Source organism: Pleurodeles waltl, chromosome 4_1 (assembly GCF_031143425.1).
Source record: "Pleurodeles waltl isolate 20211129_DDA chromosome 4_1, aPleWal1.hap1.20221129, whole genome shotgun sequence".
Taxonomy (NCBI): domain Eukaryota; kingdom Metazoa; phylum Chordata; class Amphibia; order Caudata; family Salamandridae; genus Pleurodeles; species Pleurodeles waltl.
The window spans coordinates 54335827-54363583 of NC_090442.1; the positions used below are offsets into that span (position 1 = coordinate 54335827).

At 52.6% G+C, this 27757-nt stretch overlaps 12 non-coding genes across 12 annotated transcripts; all 12 read left to right on the plus strand.

The window, feature by feature from the left end:
• Positions 1-416: 416 nt before the first annotated feature.
• On the plus strand, positions 417-488 carry TRNAW-CCA (transfer RNA tryptophan (anticodon CCA)). Its single transcript has one exon. It is a non-coding gene; the product is annotated as a tRNA-Trp (tRNA).
• Positions 489-2317: 1829 nt separating this feature from the next.
• On the plus strand, positions 2318-2391 carry TRNAN-GUU (transfer RNA asparagine (anticodon GUU)). The gene has a single exon. It is a non-coding gene; the product is annotated as a tRNA-Asn (tRNA).
• Positions 2392-4891: 2500 nt separating this feature from the next.
• Positions 4892-4963, plus strand: TRNAW-CCA (transfer RNA tryptophan (anticodon CCA)). The gene has a single exon. It is a non-coding gene; the product is annotated as a tRNA-Trp (tRNA).
• A 4403-nt stretch (positions 4964-9366) lies between these two features.
• Positions 9367-9438, plus strand: TRNAW-CCA (transfer RNA tryptophan (anticodon CCA)). Its single transcript has one exon. It is a non-coding gene; the product is annotated as a tRNA-Trp (tRNA).
• A 1829-nt stretch (positions 9439-11267) lies between these two features.
• TRNAN-GUU (transfer RNA asparagine (anticodon GUU)) lies at positions 11268-11341 on the plus strand. Its single transcript has one exon. It is a non-coding gene; the product is annotated as a tRNA-Asn (tRNA).
• A 2170-nt stretch (positions 11342-13511) lies between these two features.
• Positions 13512-13585, plus strand: TRNAN-GUU (transfer RNA asparagine (anticodon GUU)). The gene has a single exon. It is a non-coding gene; the product is annotated as a tRNA-Asn (tRNA).
• Positions 13586-16085: 2500 nt separating this feature from the next.
• Positions 16086-16157, plus strand: TRNAW-CCA (transfer RNA tryptophan (anticodon CCA)). Its single transcript has one exon. It is a non-coding gene; the product is annotated as a tRNA-Trp (tRNA).
• Positions 16158-17986: 1829 nt separating this feature from the next.
• Positions 17987-18060, plus strand: TRNAN-GUU (transfer RNA asparagine (anticodon GUU)). Its single transcript has one exon. It is a non-coding gene; the product is annotated as a tRNA-Asn (tRNA).
• A 2500-nt stretch (positions 18061-20560) lies between these two features.
• TRNAW-CCA (transfer RNA tryptophan (anticodon CCA)) lies at positions 20561-20632 on the plus strand. Its single transcript has one exon. It is a non-coding gene; the product is annotated as a tRNA-Trp (tRNA).
• A 1829-nt stretch (positions 20633-22461) lies between these two features.
• TRNAN-GUU (transfer RNA asparagine (anticodon GUU)) lies at positions 22462-22535 on the plus strand. The gene has a single exon. It is a non-coding gene; the product is annotated as a tRNA-Asn (tRNA).
• A 2170-nt stretch (positions 22536-24705) lies between these two features.
• TRNAN-GUU (transfer RNA asparagine (anticodon GUU)) lies at positions 24706-24779 on the plus strand. Its single transcript has one exon. It is a non-coding gene; the product is annotated as a tRNA-Asn (tRNA).
• A 2500-nt stretch (positions 24780-27279) lies between these two features.
• TRNAW-CCA (transfer RNA tryptophan (anticodon CCA)) lies at positions 27280-27351 on the plus strand. Its single transcript has one exon. It is a non-coding gene; the product is annotated as a tRNA-Trp (tRNA).
• The last annotated feature ends 406 nt before the right edge of the window (positions 27352-27757 follow it).

The following is a 27757-nucleotide window of genomic DNA, read 5'->3' on the forward strand; positions in this document are numbered from 1 at the left end:
CCTGTCTTATGCCAGGACCTTAGAGCTGCAGGCAGGAGCACAAAGGTAAAAATATATATAGAGTCCCAACACGCTCACTGCGGTGGTTGGTCTCTGTGGTGCAATCGGTTAGCGCGTTCGGCTGTTAACCGAAAGGTTGGTGGTTCAAGCCCACCCAGGGACGTATGCTTTTGCCTACATCAAGTCCTGAATTAAAACACAGCTGTCTGGCTTTGCTCTTAGAGCTCTCGCTTTGCCTGCGTGACATGCTCTATCTCACCATTTCTATCTTCTCTCATCTCTTCACCTCTAGTCATTTCCACCAATAGGACTGGAAACGGGCCACCAAGCCTTCTACTTTGACCACAGGCGTACTGAGGGCCAATAAAAGGCACAGAAGCATTTCTTGATCCGGGGCTGAGAACTGCATGCACAGGGACCTCGTGGCGCAACGGTAGCGCGTCTGACTCCAGATCAGAAGGTTGCGTGTTCAAATCACGTCGGGGTCACTCTTTGAGATTTTTTTCCCCACCAAGTCTATATCTCTGACTTCTAAAGCAAAGCCAAAAGAAGGGCGCTTTGCATTGGCCGGGAATCGAACCCAGGCCTCCCACGTGGCAGGCGAGAATTCTACCACTGAACCACCAATGCTTCACTTACATAGGCTGAGCAGAGAGCCCTGCCGTAGACAGTAGTGATGAGGCCCATGCATTCGCATGGGACACCTATGAACAAAGTTTGCATGGCAAGCCTTGGACTGCCAAACGTTCACATGCTGATGGCAGGAATCAGATGCAGGAGACTGAAACTATGAATGTTTCTGCTTTTGCTAAGGACAGTGGTTTGGGGCCAGTGTTGTGCTTGACAGAGCACGACATCAGCCTGCTCTCTGGCTGCTCCCGGGAGAAGTGGCTGACAGAAAGCACCCTCCAGACCACCAGCAATCTTGTGTTTCACAACATGCCACTGTCACTGGACTTTCCTTCTGGGAAAGCCTACTCACTGACCTGGCCAGATTCCATGTCCTCCCCAAAATCCTGGGGAGAAACGGGCAGAGTTCTGCGCCCTGCGCCCTCTTTCGCGTCCCTAACGCGCTCCCAACGCGCCCTACAGCCCTGGTCGGGCTCATACCACTGGGGCCTCTGCCGAGGAAGAGCCCCGGAAGCCTAGGGCCAGGCCTATTGCACAGGCATCTTAGACCAGGCCATTCCGGGATTGCTGTGTTTCACGTCCTGCCCTTCAACTCTCCTGGGAGGGCTTTCCCTGAGAACCCTCATGTCTCTGCCCTCCCAGGAGGCTGTGGTTCTTTGGAAAATAGGGGGTGCACCACGGGCCGTCCCCTTTCCTCTCTCTCGCCAATATCTTTCACCAAAGCTGAGCCCTGCAGGTAAATGTATCTATCTGGCTGAGGGGCCAGGGAGGGCCTTTGCCTGCAGTCTTACAAGCCAGAGTGCAGAGAAGGCAGCAGCTCTGGGACCGGGACTCTGCTCAAAGACATATCTAACATGCCACAGTGGAGCTGAGATGGGCAAGACACGTGTCTCACAGGCAGGCAGCACAACAAGACAGTGGCAGGAAACTATGCTAACAAGGAAAGAGAAAAGTCACGTGTCTCGTGGCCTTCCCACCATTAGACAGTAGTCTGCGCAAGAAAACATCCAACAGTGACAGGACAACCAAGCAAATGACAAACGCTGTGCTGAATAAAGTCATCTTACATGAAATTTCGTACAAAGGCCCAGATCATGGGGATGATCGCGCAGAAGCAGCAAGTATCAGAGCCACCGAACCTGAGGTGAGTTACACGAGGAGAAAGGGCGACATGGGGACAGGGGCTAGGGGCTCAGGGAACAGCTACCACAATGCAACCTCGGGTGTGGGGATGCCACTCATTGCGGGTACTGCCCTGGGATTTCCTTTTAGAAAGAATCGCTGGTTAAAGTGTAGTGCACAAAAAACCCAACTCCTCGATTACACTATTAGATAACATCCTTTAACTGCCCCACCCACCCTGTGTGAGTCTCACCCACTTCCCGCCTGCTCCCTCTAGTCTGAGAGTTGTATCTCCACAAAAAACACACAGTGGGGCTCAATGAGCTGCTCATGTCTGACATGGACACCTAAGCAGTGCTGGATTCACAACCTGAAAGCCTGCAAAGGAAAGTGTGCCCGGCAGAAGATAAGCTGCCTGGCAACTCAGAACCTTCTTCTAAGAGAAGTAAGACATGTCACAATGGAGTCTAAGCCTACCTGTCTTATGCCAGGACCTTAGAGCTGCAGGCAGGAGCACAAAGGTAAAAACATATATTGAGTCCCAACACGCTCACTGCGGTGGTTGGTCTCTGTGGCGCAATCGGTTAGCGCGTTCGGCTGTTAACCGAAAGGTTGGTGGTTCAAGCCCACCCAGGGACGTATGCTTTTGCCTACATCAAGTCCTGAATTAAAACACAGCTGTCTGGCTTTGCTCTTAGAGCTCTCGCTTTGCCTGCGTGACATGCTCTATCTCAACATTTCTATCTTCTCTCATCTCTTCACCTCTAGTCATTTCCACCAATAGGACTGGAAACGGGCCACCAAGCCTTCTACTTTAACCACAGGCGTACTGAGGGCCAATAAAAGGCACAGAAGCATTTCATGATCCGGGGCTGAGAACTGCATGCACCAGGACCTCGTGGCGCAACAGTAGCGCGTCTGACTCCAGATCAGAAGGTTGCATGTTCAAATCACGTCGGGGTCACTCTTTGACATTTTTTTCCCCACCAAGTCTATATCTCTGACTTCTAAAGCAAAGCCAAAAGAAGGGTGCTTTGCATTGGCCGGGAATCGAACCCGGGCCTCCCACGTGGCAGGCGAGAATTCTACCACTGAACCACCAATGCTTCACTTACATAGGCTGAGCAGAGAGCCCTGCCGTAGACAGTAGTGATGAGGCCCATGCATTCGCATGGGACACCTATGAACAAATTTTGCATGGCAAGCCTTGGACTGCCAAACGTTCACATGCTGATGGCAGGAATCAGATGCAGGAGACTGAAACTATGAATGTGTCTGCTTTTGCTAAGGACAGTGGTTTGGGGCCAGTGTTGTGCTTGACAGAGCACGACATCAGCCTGCTCTCTGGCTGCTCCCGGGAGAAGTGGCTGACAGAAAGCACCCTCCAGACCACCAGCAATCTTGTGTTTCACAACATGCCACTGTCACTGGACTTTCCTTCTGGGAAAGCCTAGTCACTGACCTGGCCAGATTCCCTGTCCTCCCCAAAATCCTGGGGAGAAACGGGCAGAGTTCTGCGCCCTGCGCCCTCTTTCGCGTCCCTAACGTGCTCCCAACGCGCCCTACAGCCCTGGTCGGGCACAGCCCTGGTCGGGCTCATACCACTGGGGCCTCTGCCGAGGAAGAGCCCCGGAAGCCTAGGGCCAGGCCTATTGCACAGGCATCTTAGACCAGGCCATTCCGGGATTGCTGTGTTTCACGTCCTGCCCTTCAACACTCCTGGGAGGGCTTTCCCTGAGAACCCTCATGTCTCTGCCCTCCCAGGAGGCTGTGGTTCTATGCAAAATAGGGGGTGCACCACGGGCCGTCCCCTTTCCTCTCTCTCGCCAATATCTTTCACCAAAGCTGAGCCCTGCAGGTAAATGTATCTATCTGGCTGAGGGGCCAGGGAGGGCCTTTGCCTGCAGTCTTACAAGCCAGAGTGCAGAGAAGGCAGCAGCTCTGGGACCGGGACTCTGCTCAAAGACATATCTAACATGCCACAGTGGAGCTGAGATGGGCAAGACACGTGTCTCAAAGGCTGGCAGCACACCAAGACAGTGGCAGGAAACTATGCTAACAAGGAAAGAGAAAAGTCACGTGTCTCGTGGCCTTCCCACCATTAGACAGTAGTCTGCGCAAGAAAACATCCAACAGTGACAGGACAACCAAGCAAATGACAAACGCCGTGCTGAATAAAGTCATCTTACATGACATTTCGTACAAAGGCCCAGATCATGGGGATGATCGCGCAGCAGAAGCAGCAAGTATCAGAGCCACCGAACCTGGGGTGAGTTACACGAGGAGAAAGGGCGACATGGGGACAGGGGCTATGGGCTCAGGGAACAGCTACCACAATGCAACCTCGGGTGTGGGGATGCCACTCATTGCGGGTACTGCCCTGGGATTTCCTTTTAGAAAGAATCGCTGGTTAAAGTGTAGTGCACAAAAAACCCAACTCCTCGATTACACTATTAGATAACATCCTTTAACTGCCCCACCCACCCTGTGTGAGTCTCACCCACTTCCCGCCTGCTCCCTCTAGTCTGAGAGTTGTATCTCCACAAAAAACACACAGTGGGGCTCAATGAGCTGCTCATGTCTGACATGGACACCTAAGCAGTGCTGGATTCACAACCTGAAAGCCTGCAAAGGAAAGTGTGCCCGGCAGAGGATAAGCTGCCTGGCAACTCAGAACCTTCTTCTAAGAGAAGTAAGACATGTCACAATGGAGTCTAAGCCTACCTGTCTTATGCCAGGACCTTAGAGCTGCAGGCAGGAGCACAAAGGTAAAAATATATATAGAGTCCCAACACGCTCACTGCGGTGGTTGGTCTCTGTGGTGCAATCGGTTAGCGCGTTCGGCTGTTAACCGAAAGGTTGGTGGTTCAAGCCCACCCAGGGACGTATGCTTTTGCCTACATCAAGTCCTGAATTAAAACACAGCTGTCTGGCTTTGCTCTTAGAGCTCTCGCTTTGCCTGCGTGACATGCTCTATCTCACCATTTCTATCTTCTCTCATCTCTTCACCTCTAGTCATTTCCACCAATAGGACTGGAAACGGGCCACCAAGCCTTCTACTTTAACCACAGGCGTACTGAGGGCCAATAAAAGGCACAGAAGCATTTCTTGATCCGGGGCTGAGAACTGCATGCACAGGGACCTCGTGGCGCAACGGTAGCGCGTCTGACTCCAGATCAGAAGGTTGCGTGTTCAAATCACGTCGGGGTCACGCTTTGAGATTTTTTTCCCCACCAAGTCTATATCTCTGACTTCTAAAGCAAAGCCAAAAGAAGGGCGCTTTGCATTGGCCGGGAATCGAACCCAGGCCTCCCACGTGGCAGGCGAGAATTCTACCACTGAACCACCAATGCTTCACTTACATAGGCTGAGCAGAGAGCCCTGCCGTAGACAGTAGTGATGAGGCCCATGCATTCGCATGGGACACCTATGAACAAAGTTTGCATGGCAAGCCTTGGACTGCCAAACGTTCACATGCTGATGGCAGGAATCAGATGCAGGAGACTGAAACTATGAATGTTTCTGCTTTTGCTAAGGACAGTGGTTTGGGGCCAGTGTTGTGCTTGACAGAGCACGACATCAGCCTGCTCTCTGGCTGCTCCCGGGAGAAGTGGCTGACAGAAAGCACCCTCCAGACCACCAGCAATCTTGTGTTTCACAACATGCCACTGTCACTGGACTTTCCTTCTGGGAAAGCCTACTCACTGACCTGGCCAGATTCCATGTCCTCCCCAAAATCCTGGGGAGAAACGGGCAGAGTTCTGCGCCCTGCGCCCTCTTTCGCGTCCCTAACGCGCTCCCAACGCGCCCTACAGCCCTGGTCGGGCTCATACCACTGGGGCCTCTGCCGAGGAAGAGCCCCGGAAGCCTAGGGCCAGGCCTATTGCACAGGCATCTTAGACCAGGCCATTCCGGGATTGCTGTGTTTCACGTCCTGCCCTTCAACTCTCCTGGGAGGGCTTTCCCTGAGAACCCTCATGTCTCTGCCCTCCCAGGAGGCTGTGGTTCTTTGGAAAATAGGGGGTGCACCACGGGCCGTCCCCTTTCCTCTCTCTCGCCAATATCTTTCACCAAAGCTGAGCCCTGCAGGTAAATGTATCTATCTGGCTGAGGGGCCAGGGAGGGCCTTTGCCTGCAGTCTTACAAGCCAGAGTGCAGAGAAGGCAGCAGCTCTGGGACCGGGACTCTGCTCAAAGACATATCTAACATGCCACAGTGGAGCTGAGATGGGCAAGACACGTGTCTCACAGGCAGGCAGCACAACAAGACAGTGGCAGGAAACTATGCTAACAAGGAAAGAGAAAAGTCACGTGTCTCGTGGCCTTCCCACCATTAGACAGTAGTCTGCGCAAGAAAACATCCAACAGTGACAGGACAACCAAGCAAATGACAAACGCTGTGCTGAATAAAGTCATCTTACATGACATTTCGTACAAAGGCCCAGATCATGGGGATGATCGCGCAGAAGCAGCAAGTATCAGAGCCACCGAACCTGAGGTGAGTTACACGAGGAGAAAGGGCGACATGGGGACAGGGGCTAGGGGCTCAGGGAACAGCTACCACAATGCAACCTCGGGTGTGGGGATGCCACTCATTGCGGGTACTGCCCTGGGATTTCCTTTTAGAAAGAATCGCTGGTTAAAGTGTAGTGCACAAAAAACCCAACTCCTCGATTACACTATTAGATAACATCCTTTAACTGCCCCACCCACCCTGTGTGAGTCTCACCCACTTCCCGCCTGCTCCCTCTAGTCTGAGAGTTGTATCTCCACAAAAAACACACAGTGGGGCTCAATGTGTTGCTCATGTCTGACATGGACACCTAAGCAGTGCTGGATTCACAACCTGAAAGCCTGCAAAGGAAAGTGTGCCCGGCAGAAGATAAGCTGCCTGGCAACTCAGAACCTTCTTCTAAGAGAAGTAAGACATGTCACAATGGAGTCTAAGCCTACCTGTCTTATGCCAGGACCTTAGAGCTGCAGGCAGGAGCACAAAGGTAAAAACATATATTGAGTCCCAACACGCTCACTGCGGTGGTTGGTCTCTGTGGCACAATCGGTTAGCGCGTTCGGCTGTTAACCGAAAGGTTGGTGGTTCAAGCCCACCCAGGGACGTATGCTTTTGCCTACATCAAGTCCTGAATTAAAACACAGCTGTCTGGCTTTGCTCTTAGAGCTCTCGCTTTGCCTGCGTGACATGCTCTATCTCAACATTTCTATCTTCTCTCATCTCTTCACCTCTAGTCATTTCCACCAATAGGACTGGAAACGGGCCACCAAGCCTTCTACTTTAACCACAGGCGTACTGAGGGCCAATAAAAGGCACAGAAGCATTTCATGATCCGGGGCTGAGAACTGCATGCACCAGGACCTCGTGGCGCAACAGTAGCGCGTCTGACTCCAGATCAGAAGGTTGCATGTTCAAATCACGTCGGGGTCACTCTTTGACATTTTTTTCCCCACCAAGTCTATATCTCTGACTTCTAAAGCAAAGCCAAAAGAAGGGTGCTTTGCATTGGCCGGGAATCGAACCCGGGCCTCCCACGTGGCAGGCGAGAATTCTACCACTGAACCACCAATGCTTCACTTACATAGGCTGAGCAGAGAGCCCTGCCGTAGACAGTAGTGATGAGGCCCATGCATTCGCATGGGACACCTATGAACAAATTTTGCATGGCAAGCCTTGGACTGCCAAACGTTCACATGCTGATGGCAGGAATCAGATGCAGGAGACTGAAACTATGAATGTGTCTGCTTTTGCTAAGGACAGTGGTTTGGGGCCAGTGTTGTGCTTGACAGAGCACGACATCAGCCTGCTCTCTGGCTGCTCCCGGGAGAAGTGGCTGACAGAAAGCACCCTCCAGACCACCAGCAATCTTGTGTTTCACAACATGCCACTGTCACTGGACTTTCCTTCTGGGAAAGCCTAGTCACTGACCTGGCCAGATTCCCTGTCCTCCCCAAAATCCTGGGGAGAAACGGGCAGAGTTCTGCGCCCTGCGCCCTCTTTCGCGTCCCTAACGCGCTCCCAACGCGCCCTACAGCCCTGGTCGGGCACAGCCCTGGTCGGGCTCATACCACTGGGGCCTCTGCCGAGGAAGAGCCCCGGAAGCCTAGGGCCAGGCCTATTGCACAGGCATCTTAGACCAGGCCATTCCGGGATTGCTGTGTTTCACGTCCTGCCCTTCAACACTCCTGGGAGGGCTTTCCCTGAGAACCCTCATGTCTCTGCCCTCCCAGGAGGCTGTGGTTCTATGCAAAATAGGGGGTGCACCACGGGCCGTCCCCTTTCCTCTCTCTCGCCAATATCTTTCACCAAAGCTGAGCCCTGCAGGTAAATGTATCTATCTGGCTGAGGGGCCAGGGAGGGCCTTTGCCTGCAGTCTTACAAGCCAGAGTGCAGAGAAGGCAGCAGCTCTGGGACCGGGACTCTGCTCAAAGACATATCTAACATGCCACAGTGGAGCTGAGATGGGCAAGACACGTGTCTCAAAGGCTGGCAGCACACCAAGACAGTGGCAGGAAACTATGCTAACAAGGAAAGAGAAAAGTCACGTGTCTCGTGGCCTTCCCACCATTAGACAGTAGTCTGCGCAAGAAAACATCCAACAGTGACAGGACAACCAAGCAAATGACAAACGCCGTGCTGAATAAAGTCATCTTACATGACATTTCGTACAAAGGCCCAGATCATGGGGATGATCGCGCAGCAGAAGCAGCAAGTATCAGAGCCACCGAACCTGGGGTGAGTTACACGAGGAGAAAGGGCGACATGGGGACAGGGGCTATGGGCTCAGGGAACAGCTACCACAATGCAACCTCGGGTGTGGGGATGCCACTCATTGCGGGTACTGCCCTGGGATTTCCTTTTAGAAAGAATCGCTGGTTAAAGTGTAGTGCACAAAAAACCCAACTCCTCGATTACACTATTAGATAACATCCTTTAACTGCCCCACCCACCCTGTGTGAGTCTCACCCACTTCCCGCCTGCTCCCTCTAGTCTGAGAGTTGTATCTCCACAAAAAACACACAGTGGGGCTCAATGAGCTGCTCATGTCTGACATGGACACCTAAGCAGTGCTGGATTCACAACCTGAAAGCCTGCAAAGGAAAGTGTGCCCGGCAGAGGATAAGCTGCCTGGCAACTCAGAACCTTCTTCTAAGAGAAGTAAGACATGTCACAATGGAGTCTAAGCCTACCTGTCTTATGCCAGGACCTTAGAGCTGCAGGCAGGAGCACAAAGGTAAAAATATATATAGAGTCCCAACACGCTCACTGCGGTGGTTGGTCTCTGTGGTGCAATCGGTTAGCGCGTTCGGCTGTTAACCGAAAGGTTGGTGGTTCAAGCCCACCCAGGGACGTATGCTTTTGCCTACATCAAGTCCGGAATTAAAACACAGCTGTCTGGCTTTGCTCTTAGAGCTCTCGCTTTGCCTGCGTGACATGCTCTATCTCACCATTTCTATCTTCTCTCATCTCTTCACCTCTAGTCATTTCCACCAATAGGACTGGAAACGGGCCACCAAGCCTTCTACTTTAACCACAGGCGTACTGAGGGCCAATAAAAGGCACAGAAGCATTTCTTGATCCGGGGCTGAGAACTGCATGCACAGGGACCTCGTGGCGCAACGGTAGCGCGTCTGACTCCAGATCAGAAGGTTGCGTGTTCAAATCACGTCGGGGTCACTCTTTGAGATTTTTTTCCCCACCAAGTCTATATCTCTGACTTCTAAAGCAAAGCCAAAAGAAGGGCGCTTTGCATTGGCCGGGAATCGAACCCAGGCCTCCCACGTGGCAGGCGAGAATTCTACCACTGAACCACCAATGCTTCACTTACATAGGCTGAGCAGAGAGCCCTGCCGTAGACAGTAGTGATGAGGCCCATGCATTCGCATGGGACACCTATGAACAAAGTTTGCATGGCAAGCCTTGGACTGCCAAACGTTCACATGCTGATGGCAGGAATCAGATGCAGGAGACTGAAACTATGAATGTTTCTGCTTTTGCTAAGGACAGTGGTTTGGGGCCAGTGTTGTGCTTGACAGAGCACGACATCAGCCTGCTCTCTGGCTGCTCCCGGGAGAAGTGGCTGACAGAAAGCACCCTCCAGACCACCAGCAATCTTGTGTTTCACAACATGCCACTGTCACTGGACTTTCCTTCTGGGAAAGCCTACTCACTGACCTGGCCAGATTCCATGTCCTCCCCAAAATCCTGGGGAGAAACGGGCAGAGTTCTGCGCCCTGCGCCCTCTTTCGCGTCCCTAACGCGCTCCCAACGCGCCCTACAGCCCTGGTCGGGCTCATACCACTGGGGCCTCTGCCGAGGAAGAGCCCCGGAAGCCTAGGGCCAGGCCTATTGCACAGGCATCTTAGACCAGGCCATTCCGGGATTGCTGTGTTTCACGTCCTGCCCTTCAACTCTCCTGGGAGGGCTTTCCCTGAGAACCCTCATGTCTCTGCCCTCCCAGGAGGCTGTGGTTCTTTGGAAAATAGGGGGTGCACCACGGGCCGTCCCCTTTCCTCTCTCTCGCCAATATCTTTCACCAAAGCTGAGCCCTGCAGGTAAATGTATCTATCTGGCTGAGGGGCCAGGGAGGGCCTTTGCCTGCAGTCTTACAAGCCAGAGTGCAGAGAAGGCAGCAGCTCTGGGACCGGGACTCTGCTCAAAGACATATCTAACATGCCACAGTGGAGCTGAGATGGGCAAGACACGTGTCTCACAGGCAGGCAGCACAACAAGACAGTGGCAGGAAACTATGCTAACAAGGAAAGAGAAAAGTCACGTGTCTCGTGGCCTTCCCACCATTAGACAGTAGTCTGCGCAAGAAAACATCCAACAGTGACAGGACAACCAAGCAAATGACAAACGCTGTGCTGAATAAAGTCATCTTACATGACATTTCGTACAAAGGCCCAGATCATGGGGATGATCGTGCAGAAGCAGCAAGTATCAGAGCCACCGAACCTGAGGTGAGTTACACGAGGAGAAAGGGCGACATGGGGACAGGGGCTAGGGGCTCAGGGAACAGCTACCACAATGCAACCTCGGGTGTGGGGATGCCACTCATTGCGGGTACTGCCCTGGGATTTCCTTTTAGAAAGAATCGCTGGTTAAAGTGTAGTGCACAAAAAACCCAACTCCTCGATTACACTATTAGATAACATCCTTTAACTGCCCCACCCACCCTGTGTGAGTCTCACCCACTTCCCGCCTGCTCCCTCTAGTCTGAGAGTTGTATCTCCACAAAAAACACACAGTGGGGCTCAATGAGCTGCTCATGTCTGACATGGACACCTAAGCAGTGCTGGATTCACAACCTGAAAGCCTGCAAAGGAAAGTGTGCCCGGCAGAAGATAAGCTGCCTGGCAACTCAGAACCTTCTTCTAAGAGAAGTAAGACATGTCACAATGGAGTCTAAGCCTACCTGTCTTATGCCAGGACCTTAGAGCTGCAGGCAGGAGCACAAAGGTAAAAACATATATTGAGTCCCAACACGCTCACTGCGGTGGTTGGTCTCTGTGGCGCAATCGGTTAGCGCGTTCGGCTGTTAACCGAAAGGTTGGTGGTTCAAGCCCACCCAGGGACGTATGCTTTTGCCTACATCAAGTCCTGAATTAAAACACAGCTGTCTGGCTTTGCTCTTAGAGCTCTCGCTTTGCCTGCGTGACATGCTCTATCTCAACATTTCTATCTTCTCTCATCTCTTCACCTCTAGTCATTTCCACCAATAGGACTGGAAACGGGCCACCAAGCCTTCTACTTTAACCACAGGCGTACTGAGGGCCAATAAAAGGCACAGAAGCATTTCATGATCCGGGGCTGAGAACTGCATGCACCAGGACCTCGTGGCGCAACAGTAGCGCGTCTGACTCCAGATCAGAAGGTTGCATGTTCAAATCACGTCGGGGTCACTCTTTGACATTTTTTTCCCCACCAAGTCTATATCTCTGACTTCTAAAGCAAAGCCAAAAGAAGGGTGCTTTGCATTGGCCGGGAATCGAACCCGGGCCTCCCACGTGGCAGGCGAGAATTCTACCACTGAACCACCAATGCTTCACTTACATAGGCTGAGCAGAGAGCCCTGCCGTAGACAGTAGTGATGAGGCCCATGCATTCGCATGGGACACCTATGAACAAATTTTGCATGGCAAGCCTTGGACTGCCAAACGTTCACATGCTGATGGCAGGAATCAGATGCAGGAGACTGAAACTATGAATGTGTCTGCTTTTGCTAAGGACAGTGGTTTGGGGCCAGTGTTGTGCTTGACAGAGCACGACATCAGCCTGCTCTCTGGCTGCTCCCGGGAGAAGTGGCTGACAGAAAGCACCCTCCAGACCACCAGCAATCTTGTGTTTCACAACATGCCACTGTCACTGGACTTTCCTTCTGGGAAAGCCTAGTCACTGACCTGGCCAGATTCCCTGTCCTCCCCAAAATCCTGGGGAGAAACGGGCAGAGTTCTGCGCCCTGCGCCCTCTTTCGCGTCCCTAACGCGCTCCCAACGCGCCCTACAGCCCTGGTCGGGCACAGCCCTGGTCGGGCTCATACCACTGGGGCCTCTGCCGAGGAAGAGCCCCGGAAGCCTAGGGCCAGGCCTATTGCACAGGCATCTTAGACCAGGCCATTCCGGGATTGCTGTGTTTCACGTCCTGCCCTTCAACACTCCTGGGAGGGCTTTCCCTGAGAACCCTCATGTCTCTGCCCTCCCAGGAGGCTGTGGTTCTATGCAAAATAGGGGGTGCACCACGGGCCGTCCCCTTTCCTCTCTCTCGCCAATATCTTTCACCAAAGCTGAGCCCTGCAGGTAAATGTATCTATCTGGCTGAGGGGCCAGGGAGGGCCTTTGCCTGCAGTCTTACAAGCCAGAGTGCAGAGAAGGCAGCAGCTCTGGGACCGGGACTCTGCTCAAAGACATATCTAACATGCCACAGTGGAGCTGAGATGGGCAAGACACGTGTCTCACAGGCAGGCAGCACAACAAGACAGTGGCAGGAAACTATGCTAACAAGGAAAGAGAAAAGTCACGTGTCTCGTGGCCTTCCCACCATTAGACAGTAGTCTGCGCAAGAAAACATCCAACAGTGACAGGACAACCAAGCAAATGACAAACGCTGTGCTGAATAAAGTCATCTTACATGAAATTTCGTACAAAGGCCCAGATCATGGGGATGATCGCGCAGAAGCAGCAAGTATCAGAGCCACCGAACCTGAGGTGAGTTACACGAGGAGAAAGGGCGACATGGGGACAGGGGCTAGGGGCTCAGGGAACAGCTACCACAATGCAACCTCGGGTGTGGGGATGCCACTCATTGCGGGTACTGCCCTGGGATTTCCTTTTAGAAAGAATCGCTGGTTAAAGTGTAGTGCACAAAAAACCCAACTCCTCGATTACACTATTAGATAACATCCTTTAACTGCCCCACCCACCCTGTGTGAGTCTCACCCACTTCCCGCCTGCTCCCTCTAGTCTGAGAGTTGTATCTCCACAAAAAACACACAGTGGGGCTCAATGAGCTGCTCATGTCTGACATGGACACCTAAGCAGTGCTGGATTCACAACCTGAAAGCCTGCAAAGGAAAGTGTGCCCGGCAGAAGATAAGCTGCCTGGCAACTCAGAACCTTCTTCTAAGAGAAGTAAGACATGTCACAATGGAGTCTAAGCCTACCTGTCTTATGCCAGGACCTTAGAGCTGCAGGCAGGAGCACAAAGGTAAAAACATATATTGAGTCCCAACACGCTCACTGCGGTGGTTGGTCTCTGTGGCGCAATCGGTTAGCGCGTTCGGCTGTTAACCGAAAGGTTGGTGGTTCAAGCCCACCCAGGGACGTATGCTTTTGCCTACATCAAGTCCTGAATTAAAACACAGCTGTCTGGCTTTGCTCTTAGAGCTCTCGCTTTGCCTGCGTGACATGCTCTATCTCAACATTTCTATCTTCTCTCATCTCTTCACCTCTAGTCATTTCCACCAATAGGACTGGAAACGGGCCACCAAGCCTTCTACTTTAACCACAGGCGTACTGAGGGCCAATAAAAGGCACAGAAGCATTTCATGATCCGGGGCTGAGAACTGCATGCACCAGGACCTCGTGGCGCAACAGTAGCGCGTCTGACTCCAGATCAGAAGGTTGCATGTTCAAATCACGTCGGGGTCACTCTTTGACATTTTTTTCCCCACCAAGTCTATATCTCTGACTTCTAAAGCAAAGCCAAAAGAAGGGTGCTTTGCATTGGCCGGGAATCGAACCCGGGCCTCCCACGTGGCAGGCGAGAATTCTACCACTGAACCACCAATGCTTCACTTACATAGGCTGAGCAGAGAGCCCTGCCGTAGACAGTAGTGATGAGGCCCATGCATTCGCATGGGACACCTATGAACAAATTTTGCATGGCAAGCCTTGGACTGCCAAACGTTCACATGCTGATGGCAGGAATCAGATGCAGGAGACTGAAACTATGAATGTGTCTGCTTTTGCTAAGGACAGTGGTTTGGGGCCAGTGTTGTGCTTGACAGAGCACGACATCAGCCTGCTCTCTGGCTGCTCCCGGGAGAAGTGGCTGACAGAAAGCACCCTCCAGACCACCAGCAATCTTGTGTTTCACAACATGCCACTGTCACTGGACTTTCCTTCTGGGAAAGCCTAGTCACTGACCTGGCCAGATTCCCTGTCCTCCCCAAAATCCTGGGGAGAAACGGGCAGAGTTCTGCGCCCTGCGCCCTCTTTCGCGTCCCTAACGCGCTCCCAACGCGCCCTACAGCCCTGGTCGGGCACAGCCCTGGTCGGGCTCATACCACTGGGGCCTCTGCCGAGGAAGAGCCCCGGAAGCCTAGGGCCAGGCCTATTGCACAGGCATCTTAGACCAGGCCATTCCGGGATTGCTGTGTTTCACGTCCTGCCCTTCAACACTCCTGGGAGGGCTTTCCCTGAGAACCCTCATGTCTCTGCCCTCCCAGGAGGCTGTGGTTCTATGCAAAATAGGGGGTGCACCACGGGCCGTCCCCTTTCCTCTCTCTCGCCAATATCTTTCACCAAAGCTGAGCCCTGCAGGTAAATGTATCTATCTGGCTGAGGGGCCAGGGAGGGCCTTTGCCTGCAGTCTTACAAGCCAGAGTGCAGAGAAGGCAGCAGCTCTGGGACCGGGACTCTGCTCAAAGACATATCTAACATGCCACAGTGGAGCTGAGATGGGCAAGACACGTGTCTCAAAGGCTGGCAGCACACCAAGACAGTGGCAGGAAACTATGCTAACAAGGAAAGAGAAAAGTCACGTGTCTCGTGGCCTTCCCACCATTAGACAGTAGTCTGCGCAAGAAAACATCCAACAGTGACAGGACAACCAAGCAAATGACAAACGCCGTGCTGAATAAAGTCATCTTACATGACATTTCGTACAAAGGCCCAGATCATGGGGATGATCGCGCAGCAGAAGCAGCAAGTATCAGAGCCACCGAACCTGGGGTGAGTTACACGAGGAGAAAGGGCGACATGGGGACAGGGGCTATGGGCTCAGGGAACAGCTACCACAATGCAACCTCGGGTGTGGGGATGCCACTCATTGCGGGTACTGCCCTGGGATTTCCTTTTAGAAAGAATCGCTGGTTAAAGTGTAGTGCACAAAAAACCCAACTCCTCGATTACACTATTAGATAACATCCTTTAACTGCCCCACCCACCCTGTGTGAGTCTCACCCACTTCCCGCCTGCTCCCTCTAGTCTGAGAGTTGTATCTCCACAAAAAACACACAGTGGGGCTCAATGAGCTGCTCATGTCTGACATGGACACCTAAGCAGTGCTGGATTCACAACCTGAAAGCCTGCAAAGGAAAGTGTGCCCGGCAGAGGATAAGCTGCCTGGCAACTCAGAACCTTCTTCTAAGAGAAGTAAGACATGTCACAATGGAGTCTAAGCCTACCTGTCTTATGCCAGGACCTTAGAGCTGCAGGCAGGAGCACAAAGGTAAAAATATATATAGAGTCCCAACACGCTCACTGCGGTGGTTGGTCTCTGTGGTGCAATCGGTTAGCGCGTTCGGCTGTTAACCGAAAGGTTGGTGGTTCAAGCCCACCCAGGGACGTATGCTTTTGCCTACATCAAGTCCTGAATTAAAACACAGCTGTCTGGCTTTGCTCTTAGAGCTCTCGCTTTGCCTGCGTGACATGCTCTATCTCACCATTTCTATCTTCTCTCATCTCTTCACCTCTAGTCATTTCCACCAATAGGACTGGAAACGGGCCACCAAGCCTTCTACTTTAACCACAGGCGTACTGAGGGCCAATAAAAGGCACAGAAGCATTTCTTGATCCGGGGCTGAGAACTGCATGCACAGGGACCTCGTGGCGCAACGGTAGCGCGTCTGACTCCAGATCAGAAGGTTGCGTGTTCAAATCACGTCGGGGTCACGCTTTGAGATTTTTTTCCCCACCAAGTCTATATCTCTGACTTCTAAAGCAAAGCCAAAAGAAGGGCGCTTTGCATTGGCCGGGAATCGAACCCAGGCCTCCCACGTGGCAGGCGAGAATTCTACCACTGAACCACCAATGCTTCACTTACATAGGCTGAGCAGAGAGCCCTGCCGTAGACAGTAGTGATGAGGCCCATGCATTCGCATGGGACACCTATGAACAAAGTTTGCATGGCAAGCCTTGGACTGCCAAACGTTCACATGCTGATGGCAGGAATCAGATGCAGGAGACTGAAACTATGAATGTTTCTGCTTTTGCTAAGGACAGTGGTTTGGGGCCAGTGTTGTGCTTGACAGAGCACGACATCAGCCTGCTCTCTGGCTGCTCCCGGGAGAAGTGGCTGACAGAAAGCACCCTCCAGACCACCAGCAATCTTGTGTTTCACAACATGCCACTGTCACTGGACTTTCCTTCTGGGAAAGCCTACTCACTGACCTGGCCAGATTCCATGTCCTCCCCAAAATCCTGGGGAGAAACGGGCAGAGTTCTGCGCCCTGCGCCCTCTTTCGCGTCCCTAACGCGCTCCCAACGCGCCCTACAGCCCTGGTCGGGCTCATACCACTGGGGCCTCTGCCGAGGAAGAGCCCCGGAAGCCTAGGGCCAGGCCTATTGCACAGGCATCTTAGACCAGGCCATTCCGGGATTGCTGTGTTTCACGTCCTGCCCTTCAACTCTCCTGGGAGGGCTTTCCCTGAGAACCCTCATGTCTCTGCCCTCCCAGGAGGCTGTGGTTCTTTGGAAAATAGGGGGTGCACCACGGGCCGTCCCCTTTCCTCTCTCTCGCCAATATCTTTCACCAAAGCTGAGCCCTGCAGGTAAATGTATCTATCTGGCTGAGGGGCCAGGGAGGGCCTTTGCCTGCAGTCTTACAAGCCAGAGTGCAGAGAAGGCAGCAGCTCTGGGACCGGGACTCTGCTCAAAGACATATCTAACATGCCACAGTGGAGCTGAGATGGGCAAGACACGTGTCTCACAGGCAGGCAGCACAACAAGACAGTGGCAGGAAACTATGCTAACAAGGAAAGAGAAAAGTCACGTGTCTCGTGGCCTTCCCACCATTAGACAGTAGTCTGCGCAAGAAAACATCCAACAGTGACAGGACAACCAAGCAAATGACAAACGCTGTGCTGAATAAAGTCATCTTACATGACATTTCGTACAAAGGCCCAGATCATGGGGATGATCGCGCAGAAGCAGCAAGTATCAGAGCCACCGAACCTGAGGTGAGTTACACGAGGAGAAAGGGCGACATGGGGACAGGGGCTAGGGGCTCAGGGAACAGCTACCACAATGCAACCTCGGGTGTGGGGATGCCACTCATTGCGGGTACTGCCCTGGGATTTCCTTTTAGAAAGAATCGCTGGTTAAAGTGTAGTGCACAAAAAACCCAACTCCTCGATTACACTATTAGATAACATCCTTTAACTGCCCCACCCACCCTGTGTGAGTCTCACCCACTTCCCGCCTGCTCCCTCTAGTCTGAGAGTTGTATCTCCACAAAAAACACACAGTGGGGCTCAATGTGTTGCTCATGTCTGACATGGACACCTAAGCAGTGCTGGATTCACAACCTGAAAGCCTGCAAAGGAAAGTGTGCCCGGCAGAAGATAAGCTGCCTGGCAACTCAGAACCTTCTTCTAAGAGAAGTAAGACATGTCACAATGGAGTCTAAGCCTACCTGTCTTATGCCAGGACCTTAGAGCTGCAGGCAGGAGCACAAAGGTAAAAACATATATTGAGTCCCAACACGCTCACTGCGGTGGTTGGTCTCTGTGGCGCAATCGGTTAGCGCGTTCGGCTGTTAACCGAAAGGTTGGTGGTTCAAGCCCACCCAGGGACGTATGCTTTTGCCTACATCAAGTCCTGAATTAAAACACAGCTGTCTGGCTTTGCTCTTAGAGCTCTCGCTTTGCCTGCGTGACATGCTCTATCTCAACATTTCTATCTTCTCTCATCTCTTCACCTCTAGTCATTTCCACCAATAGGACTGGAAACGGGCCACCAAGCCTTCTACTTTAACCACAGGCGTACTGAGGGCCAATAAAAGGCACAGAAGCATTTCATGATCCGGGGCTGAGAACTGCATGCACCAGGACCTCGTGGCGCAACAGTAGCGCGTCTGACTCCAGATCAGAAGGTTGCATGTTCAAATCACGTCGGGGTCACTCTTTGACATTTTTTTCCCCACCAAGTCTATATCTCTGACTTCTAAAGCAAAGCCAAAAGAAGGGTGCTTTGCATTGGCCGGGAATCGAACCCGGGCCTCCCACGTGGCAGGCGAGAATTCTACCACTGAACCACCAATGCTTCACTTACATAGGCTGAGCAGAGAGCCCTGCCGTAGACAGTAGTGATGAGGCCCATGCATTCGCATGGGACACCTATGAACAAATTTTGCATGGCAAGCCTTGGACTGCCAAACGTTCACATGCTGATGGCAGGAATCAGATGCAGGAGACTGAAACTATGAATGTGTCTGCTTTTGCTAAGGACAGTGGTTTGGGGCCAGTGTTGTGCTTGACAGAGCACGACATCAGCCTGCTCTCTGGCTGCTCCCGGGAGAAGTGGCTGACAGAAAGCACCCTCCAGACCACCAGCAATCTTGTGTTTCACAACATGCCACTGTCACTGGACTTTCCTTCTGGGAAAGCCTAGTCACTGACCTGGCCAGATTCCCTGTCCTCCCCAAAATCCTGGGGAGAAACGGGCAGAGTTCTGCGCCCTGCGCCCTCTTTCGCGTCCCTAACGCGCTCCCAACGCGCCCTACAGCCCTGGTCGGGCACAGCCCTGGTCGGGCTCATACCACTGGGGCCTCTGCCGAGGAAGAGCCCCGGAAGCCTAGGGCCAGGCCTATTGCACAGGCATCTTAGACCAGGCCATTCCGGGATTGCTGTGTTTCACGTCCTGCCCTTCAACACTCCTGGGAGGGCTTTCCCTGAGAACCCTCATGTCTCTGCCCTCCCAGGAGGCTGTGGTTCTATGCAAAATAGGGGGTGCACCACGGGCCGTCCCCTTTCCTCTCTCTCGCCAATATCTTTCACCAAAGCTGAGCCCTGCAGGTAAATGTATCTATCTGGCTGAGGGGCCAGGGAGGGCCTTTGCCTGCAGTCTTACAAGCCAGAGTGCAGAGAAGGCAGCAGCTCTGGGACCGGGACTCTGCTCAAAGACATATCTAACATGCCACAGTGGAGCTGAGATGGGCAAGACACGTGTCTCAAAGGCTGGCAGCACACCAAGACAGTGGCAGGAAACTATGCTAACAAGGAAAGAGAAAAGTCACGTGTCTCGTGGCCTTCCCACCATTAGACAGTAGTCTGCGCAAGAAAACATCCAACAGTGACAGGACAACCAAGCAAATGACAAACGCCGTGCTGAATAAAGTCATCTTACATGACATTTCGTACAAAGGCCCAGATCATGGGGATGATCGCGCAGCAGAAGCAGCAAGTATCAGAGCCACCGAACCTGGGGTGAGTTACACGAGGAGAAAGGGCGACATGGGGACAGGGGCTATGGGCTCAGGGAACAGCTACCACAATGCAACCTCGGGTGTGGGGATGCCACTCATTGCGGGTACTGCCCTGGGATTTCCTTTTAGAAAGAATCGCTGGTTAAAGTGTAGTGCACAAAAAACCCAACTCCTCGATTACACTATTAGATAACATCCTTTAACTGCCCCACCCACCCTGTGTGAGTCTCACCCACTTCCCGCCTGCTCCCTCTAGTCTGAGAGTTGTATCTCCACAAAAAACACACAGTGGGGCTCAATGAGCTGCTCATGTCTGACATGGACACCTAAGCAGTGCTGGATTCACAACCTGAAAGCCTGCAAAGGAAAGTGTGCCCGGCAGAGGATAAGCTGCCTGGCAACTCAGAACCTTCTTCTAAGAGAAGTAAGACATGTCACAATGGAGTCTAAGCCTACCTGTCTTATGCCAGGACCTTAGAGCTGCAGGCAGGAGCACAAAGGTAAAAATATATATAGAGTCCCAACACGCTCACTGCGGTGGTTGGTCTCTGTGGTGCAATCGGTTAGCGCGTTCGGCTGTTAACCGAAAGGTTGGTGGTTCAAGCCCACCCAGGGACGTATGCTTTTGCCTACATCAAGTCCTGAATTAAAACACAGCTGTCTGGCTTTGCTCTTAGAGCTCTCGCTTTGCCTGCGTGACATGCTCTATCTCACCATTTCTATCTTCTCTCATCTCTTCACCTCTAGTCATTTCCACCAATAGGACTGGAAACGGGCCACCAAGCCTTCTACTTTAACCACAGGCGTACTGAGGGCCAATAAAAGGCACAGAAGCATTTCTTGATCCGGGGCTGAGAACTGCATGCACAGGGACCTCGTGGCGCAACGGTAGCGCGTCTGACTCCAGATCAGAAGGTTGCGTGTTCAAATCACGTCGGGGTCACTCTTTGAGATTTTTTTCCCCACCAAGTCTATATCTCTGACTTCTAAAGCAAAGCCAAAAGAAGGGCGCTTTGCATTGGCCGGGAATCGAACCCAGGCCTCCCACGTGGCAGGCGAGAATTCTACCACTGAACCACCAATGCTTCACTTACATAGGCTGAGCAGAGAGCCCTGCCGTAGACAGTAGTGATGAGGCCCATGCATTCGCATGGGACACCTATGAACAAAGTTTGCATGGCAAGCCTTGGACTGCCAAACGTTCACATGCTGATGGCAGGAATCAGATGCAGGAGACTGAAACTATGAATGTTTCTGCTTTTGCTAAGGACAGTGGTTTGGGGCCAGTGTTGTGCTTGACAGAGCACGACATCAGCCTGCTCTCTGGCTGCTCCCGGGAGAAGTGGCTGACAGAAAGCACCCTCCAGACCACCAGCAATCTTGTGTTTCACAACATGCCACTGTCACTGGACTTTCCTTCTGGGAAAGCCTACTCACTGACCTGGCCAGATTCCATGTCCTCCCCAAAATCCTGGGGAGAAACGGGCAGAGTTCTGCGCCCTGCGCCCTCTTTCGCGTCCCTAACGCGCTCCCAACGCGCCCTACAGCCCTGGTCGGGCTCATACCACTGGGGCCTCTGCCGAGGAAGAGCCCCGGAAGCCTAGGGCCAGGCCTATTGCACAGGCATCTTAGACCAGGCCATTCCGGGATTGCTGTGTTTCACGTCCTGCCCTTCAACTCTCCTGGGAGGGCTTTCCCTGAGAACCCTCATGTCTCTGCCCTCCCAGGAGGCTGTGGTTCTTTGGAAAATAGGGGGTGCACCACGGGCCGTCCCCTTTCCTCTCTCTCGCCAATATCTTTCACCAAAGCTGAGCCCTGCAGGTAAATGTATCTATCTGGCTGAGGGGCCAGGGAGGGCCTTTGCCTGCAGTCTTACAAGCCAGAGTGCAGAGAAGGCAGCAGCTCTGGGACCGGGACTCTGCTCAAAGACATATCTAACATGCCACAGTGGAGCTGAGATGGGCAAGACACGTGTCTCACAGGCAGGCAGCACAACAAGACAGTGGCAGGAAACTATGCTAACAAGGAAAGAGAAAAGTCACGTGTCTCGTGGCCTTCCCACCATTAGACAGTAGTCTGCGCAAGAAAACATCCAACAGTGACAGGACAACCAAGCAAATGACAAACGCTGTGCTGAATAAAGTCATCTTACATGACATTTCGTACAAAGGCCCAGATCATGGGGATGATCGCGCAGAAGCAGCAAGTATCAGAGCCACCGAACCTGAGGTGAGTTACACGAGGAGAAAGGGCGACATGGGGACAGGGGCTAGGGGCTCAGGGAACAGCTACCACAATGCAACCTCGGGTGTGGGGATGCCACTCATTGCGGGTACTGCCCTGGGATTTCCTTTTAGAAAGAATCGCTGGTTAAAGTGTAGTGCACAAAAAACCCAACTCCTCGATTACACTATTAGATAACATCCTTTAACTGCCCCACCCACCCTGTGTGAGTCTCACCCACTTCCCGCCTGCTCCCTCTAGTCTGAGAGTTGTATCTCCACAAAAAACACACAGTGGGGCTCAATGAGCTGCTCATGTCTGACATGGACACCTAAGCAGTGCTGGATTCACAACCTGAAAGCCTGCAAAGGAAAGTGTGCCCGGCAGAAGATAAGCTGCCTGGCAACTCAGAACCTTCTTCTAAGAGAAGTAAGACATGTCACAATGGAGTCTAAGCCTACCTGTCTTATGCCAGGACCTTAGAGCTGCAGGCAGGAGCACAAAGGTAAAAACATATATTGAGTCCCAACACGCTCACTGCGGTGGTTGGTCTCTGTGGCGCAATCGGTTAGCGCGTTCGGCTGTTAACCGAAAGGTTGGTGGTTCAAGCCCACCCAGGGACGTATGCTTTTGCCTACATCAAGTCCTGAATTAAAACACAGCTGTCTGGCTTTGCTCTTAGAGCTCTCGCTTTGCCTGCGTGACATGCTCTATCTCAACATTTCTATCTTCTCTCATCTCTTCACCTCTAGTCATTTCCACCAATAGGACTGGAAACGGGCCACCAAGCCTTCTACTTTAACCACAGGCGTACTGAGGGCCAATAAAAGGCACAGAAGCATTTCATGATCCGGGGCTGAGAACTGCATGCACCAGGACCTCGTGGCGCAACAGTAGCGCGTCTGACTCCAGATCAGAAGGTTGCATGTTCAAATCACGTCGGGGTCACTCTTTGACATTTTTTTCCCCACCAAGTCTATATCTCTGACTTCTAAAGCAAAGCCAAAAGAAGGGTGCTTTGCATTGGCCGGGAATCGAACCCGGGCCTCCCACGTGGCAGGCGAGAATTCTACCACTGAACCACCAATGCTTCACTTACATAGGCTGAGCAGAGAGCCCTGCCGTAGACAGTAGTGATGAGGCCCATGCATTCGCATGGGACACCTATGAACAAATTTTGCATGGCAAGCCTTGGACTGCCAAACGTTCACATGCTGATGGCAGGAATCAGATGCAGGAGACTGAAACTATGAATGTGTCTGCTTTTGCTAAGGACAGTGGTTTGGGGCCAGTGTTGTGCTTGACAGAGCACGACATCAGCCTGCTCTCTGGCTGCTCCCGGGAGAAGTGGCTGACAGAAAGCACCCTCCAGACCACCAGCAATCTTGTGTTTCACAACATGCCACTGTCACTGGACTTTCCTTCTGGGAAAGCCTAGTCACTGACCTGGCCAGATTCCCTGTCCTCCCCAAAATCCTGGGGAGAAACGGGCAGAGTTCTGCGCCCTGCGCCCTCTTTCGCGTCCCTAACGCGCTCCCAACGCGCCCTACAGCCCTGGTCGGGCACAGCCCTGGTCGGGCTCATACCACTGGGGCCTCTGCCGAGGAAGAGCCCCGGAAGCCTAGGGCCAGGCCTATTGCACAGGCATCTTAGACCAGGCCATTCCGGGATTGCTGTGTTTCACGTCCTGCCCTTCAACACTCCTGGGAGGGCTTTCCCTGAGAACCCTCATGTCTCTGCCCTCCCAGGAGGCTGTGGTTCTATGCAAAATAGGGGGTGCACCACGGGCCGTCCCCTTTCCTCTCTCTCGCCAATATCTTTCACCAAAGCTGAGCCCTGCAGGTAAATGTATCTATCTGGCTGAGGGGCCAGGGAGGGCCTTTGCCTGCAGTCTTACAAGCCAGAGTGCAGAGAAGGCAGCAGCTCTGGGACCGGGACTCTGCTCAAAGACATATCTAACATGCCACAGTGGAGCTGAGATGGGCAAGACACGTGTCTCACAGGCAGGCAGCACAACAAGACAGTGGCAGGAAACTATGCTAACAAGGAAAGAGAAAAGTCACGTGTCTCGTGGCCTTCCCACCATTAGACAGTAGTCTGCGCAAGAAAACATCCAACAGTGACAGGACAACCAAGCAAATGACAAACGCTGTGCTGAATAAAGTCATCTTACATGAAATTTCGTACAAAGGCCCAGATCATGGGGATGATCGCGCAGAAGCAGCAAGTATCAGAGCCACCGAACCTGAGGTGAGTTACACGAGGAGAAAGGGCGACATGGGGACAGGGGCTAGGGGCTCAGGGAACAGCTACCACAATGCAACCTCGGGTGTGGGGATGCCACTCATTGCGGGTACTGCCCTGGGATTTCCTTTTAGAAAGAATCGCTGGTTAAAGTGTAGTGCACAAAAAACCCAACTCCTCGATTACACTATTAGATAACATCCTTTAACTGCCCCACCCACCCTGTGTGAGTCTCACCCACTTCCCGCCTGCTCCCTCTAGTCTGAGAGTTGTATCTCCACAAAAAACACACAGTGGGGCTCAATGAGCTGCTCATGTCTGACATGGACACCTAAGCAGTGCTGGATTCACAACCTGAAAGCCTGCAAAGGAAAGTGTGCCCGGCAGAAGATAAGCTGCCTGGCAACTCAGAACCTTCTTCTAAGAGAAGTAAGACATGTCACAATGGAGTCTAAGCCTACCTGTCTTATGCCAGGACCTTAGAGCTGCAGGCAGGAGCACAAAGGTAAAAACATATATTGAGTCCCAACACGCTCACTGCGGTGGTTGGTCTCTGTGGCGCAATCGGTTAGCGCGTTCGGCTGTTAACCGAAAGGTTGGTGGTTCAAGCCCACCCAGGGACGTATGCTTTTGCCTACATCAAGTCCTGAATTAAAACACAGCTGTCTGGCTTTGCTCTTAGAGCTCTCGCTTTGCCTGCGTGACATGCTCTATCTCAACATTTCTATCTTCTCTCATCTCTTCACCTCTAGTCATTTCCACCAATAGGACTGGAAACGGGCCACCAAGCCTTCTACTTTAACCACAGGCGTACTGAGGGCCAATAAAAGGCACAGAAGCATTTCATGATCCGGGGCTGAGAACTGCATGCACCAGGACCTCGTGGCGCAACAGTAGCGCGTCTGACTCCAGATCAGAAGGTTGCATGTTCAAATCACGTCGGGGTCACTCTTTGACATTTTTTTCCCCACCAAGTCTATATCTCTGACTTCTAAAGCAAAGCCAAAAGAAGGGTGCTTTGCATTGGCCGGGAATCGAACCCGGGCCTCCCACGTGGCAGGCGAGAATTCTACCACTGAACCACCAATGCTTCACTTACATAGGCTGAGCAGAGAGCCCTGCCGTAGACAGTAGTGATGAGGCCCATGCATTCGCATGGGACACCTATGAACAAATTTTGCATGGCAAGCCTTGGACTGCCAAACGTTCACATGCTGATGGCAGGAATCAGATGCAGGAGACTGAAACTATGAATGTGTCTGCTTTTGCTAAGGACAGTGGTTTGGGGCCAGTGTTGTGCTTGACAGAGCACGACATCAGCCTGCTCTCTGGCTGCTCCCGGGAGAAGTGGCTGACAGAAAGCACCCTCCAGACCACCAGCAATCTTGTGTTTCACAACATGCCACTGTCACTGGACTTTCCTTCTGGGAAAGCCTAGTCACTGACCTGGCCAGATTCCCTGTCCTCCCCAAAATCCTGGGGAGAAACGGGCAGAGTTCTGCGCCCTGCGCCCTCTTTCGCGTCCCTAACGCGCTCCCAACGCGCCCTACAGCCCTGGTCGGGCACAGCCCTGGTCGGGCTCATACCACTGGGGCCTCTGCCGAGGAAGAGCCCCGGAAGCCTAGGGCCAGGCCTATTGCACAGGCATCTTAGACCAGGCCATTCCGGGATTGCTGTGTTTCACGTCCTGCCCTTCAACACTCCTGGGAGGGCTTTCCCTGAGAACCCTCATGTCTCTGCCCTCCCAGGAGGCTGTGGTTCTATGCAAAATAGGGGGTGCACCACGGGCCGTCCCCTTTCCTCTCTCTCGCCAATATCTTTCACCAAAGCTGAGCCCTGCAGGTAAATGTATCTATCTGGCTGAGGGGCCAGGGAGGGCCTTTGCCTGCAGTCTTACAAGCCAGAGTGCAGAGAAGGCAGCAGCTCTGGGACCGGGACTCTGCTCAAAGACATATCTAACATGCCACAGTGGAGCTGAGATGGGCAAGACACGTGTCTCAAAGGCTGGCAGCACACCAAGACAGTGGCAGGAAACTATGCTAACAAGGAAAGAGAAAAGTCACGTGTCTCGTGGCCTTCCCACCATTAGACAGTAGTCTGCGCAAGAAAACATCCAACAGTGACAGGACAACCAAGCAAATGACAAACGCCGTGCTGAATAAAGTCATCTTACATGACATTTCGTACAAAGGCCCAGATCATGGGGATGATCGCGCAGCAGAAGCAGCAAGTATCAGAGCCACCGAACCTGGGGTGAGTTACACGAGGAGAAAGGGCGACATGGGGACAGGGGCTATGGGCTCAGGGAACAGCTACCACAATGCAACCTCGGGTGTGGGGATGCCACTCATTGCGGGTACTGCCCTGGGATTTCCTTTTAGAAAGAATCGCTGGTTAAAGTGTAGTGCACAAAAAACCCAACTCCTCGATTACACTATTAGATAACATCCTTTAACTGCCCCACCCACCCTGTGTGAGTCTCACCCACTTCCCGCCTGCTCCCTCTAGTCTGAGAGTTGTATCTCCACAAAAAACACACAGTGGGGCTCAATGAGCTGCTCATGTCTGACATGGACACCTAAGCAGTGCTGGATTCACAACCTGAAAGCCTGCAAAGGAAAGTGTGCCCGGCAGAGGATAAGCTGCCTGGCAACTCAGAACCTTCTTCTAAGAGAAGTAAGACATGTCACAATGGAGTCTAAGCCTACCTGTCTTATGCCAGGACCTTAGAGCTGCAGGCAGGAGCACAAAGGTAAAAATATATATAGAGTCCCAACACGCTCACTGCGGTGGTTGGTCTCTGTGGTGCAATCGGTTAGCGCGTTCGGCTGTTAACCGAAAGGTTGGTGGTTCAAGCCCACCCAGGGACGTATGCTTTTGCCTACATCAAGTCCTGAATTAAAACACAGCTGTCTGGCTTTGCTCTTAGAGCTCTCGCTTTGCCTGCGTGACATGCTCTATCTCACCATTTCTATCTTCTCTCATCTCTTCACCTCTAGTCATTTCCACCAATAGGACTGGAAACGGGCCACCAAGCCTTCTACTTTAACCACAGGCGTACTGAGGGCCAATAAAAGGCACAGAAGCATTTCTTGATCCGGGGCTGAGAACTGCATGCACAGGGACCTCGTGGCGCAACGGTAGCGCGTCTGACTCCAGATCAGAAGGTTGCGTGTTCAAATCACGTCGGGGTCACGCTTTGAGATTTTTTTCCCCACCAAGTCTATATCTCTGACTTCTAAAGCAAAGCCAAAAGAAGGGCGCTTTGCATTGGCCGGGAATCGAACCCAGGCCTCCCACGTGGCAGGCGAGAATTCTACCACTGAACCACCAATGCTTCACTTACATAGGCTGAGCAGAGAGCCCTGCCGTAGACAGTAGTGATGAGGCCCATGCATTCGCATGGGACACCTATGAACAAAGTTTGCATGGCAAGCCTTGGACTGCCAAACGTTCACATGCTGATGGCAGGAATCAGATGCAGGAGACTGAAACTATGAATGTTTCTGCTTTTGCTAAGGACAGTGGTTTGGGGCCAGTGTTGTGCTTGACAGAGCACGACATCAGCCTGCTCTCTGGCTGCTCCCGGGAGAAGTGGCTG